The sequence below is a fragment of the Bison bison genome, unplaced genomic scaffold, assembly GCF_000754665.1.
Source record: "Bison bison bison isolate TAMUID 2011002044 unplaced genomic scaffold, Bison_UMD1.0 scf7180017864352, whole genome shotgun sequence".
NCBI lineage: Eukaryota > Metazoa > Chordata > Mammalia > Artiodactyla > Bovidae > Bison > Bison bison.
Genome location: NW_011494924.1, coordinates 1068136 through 1069556, shown reverse-complemented (window position 1 = coordinate 1069556; position 1421 = coordinate 1068136).

Here is a 1421-nt window from a genome sequence, read left to right as displayed (position 1 = left end):
ACAGCTTGTGCTTCTTCCAGCCCAGTGTTTCTCATGATGTACTCTGCATAGAAGTTAAATAAGCAGGGTGACAATATACAGCCTTGACGTACTCCTTTTCCTATTTGGAACCAGTCTGTTGTTCCATGGCCAGTTCTAACTGTTGCTTCCTGACCTGCATATAGGTTTCTCAAGAGGGCGGTCAGGTGGTCTGGGATTCCCATATCTTGAAGAATTTTCCACAGTTTATTGTGATCCACACAGTCAAAGGCTTTGGCATAGTCAATAAAGCAGAAATAGATGTTTTTCTGGAACTCTCTTGCTTTTTCCACGATCCAGCAGATGTTGGCAATTTGATCTCTGGTTCCTCTGCCTTTTCTAAAACCAGCTTGAACATCAGGAAGTTCACGGTTTATGTATTGCCGAAGCCTGGCTTGGAGAATTTTGAGCATTACTTTACTAGCATGTGAGATGAATGTAATTGTGTGGTAGTTTGAGCATTCTTTGGCATTGCCTTTCTTTGGGATTGGAATGAAAACTGACCTTTTCCAGTCCTGTGGCCACTGCTGAGTTTTCCAAATTTGCTGGCATATTGAGTGCAGCACTTTCACAGCATCATCTTTCAGGATTTGAAATAGCTCAACTGGATTCCATCACCTCCAATAGTTGTGTTCGTAGTGATGCTTTCTAAGGCCCACTTGACTTCACATTCCAGGATGTCTGGTTCTAGGTGAGTGATCACACCATCATGACTATCTGGGTCATGAAGGTCTTTTTTGTATAGTTCTTCTGTGTATTCTTGCCACCTCTTCTTAATATCTTCTGCTTCTGTTAGGTCCATACCATTTCTGTCCTTTATCGAGCTCATCTTTGCATGAAATGTTCCCTTGGTATCTCTAATTTTCTTGAAGAGATCTCTAGTCTTTCCCATTCTGTTGTTTTCCTCTATTTCTTTTCATTGATCACTGAAAAAGGCTTTCTTATCTCTCCTTGCTATTCTTTGGAACTCTGCATTCAGATACTTATATCTTTCCTTTTCTCCTTTGCTTTTCGCTTCTCTTCTTTTCACAGCTACTGGTAAAGGTTCCTCAGACAGCCATTTTGCTTTTTTGCATTTTTTTTTCTTGGTGATGTTAGAGTTCAGTTCAGTTCAGTTCAGTTGCTCAGTCGTGTCCAACTCTTTGCCACCCCATGAACTGCAGCACGCCAGGCCTCCCTGTCCATCACCAACTCCCGGAGTTCACTCAGACTCACGTCCATCGAGTCAGTGATGTCATCCAGCCATCTCATCCTCTGTCGTCCCCTTCTCCTCCTGCCCCCAACCCCTTCCAGCATCTGAGTCTTTTCCAATGAGTCAACTCTTCACATGAGATGGCCAAAGTACTGGAGTTTCAGCTTTAGCCTCAGTCCTTCCAAAGAAATCCCAGGGCTGATCTCCTTCA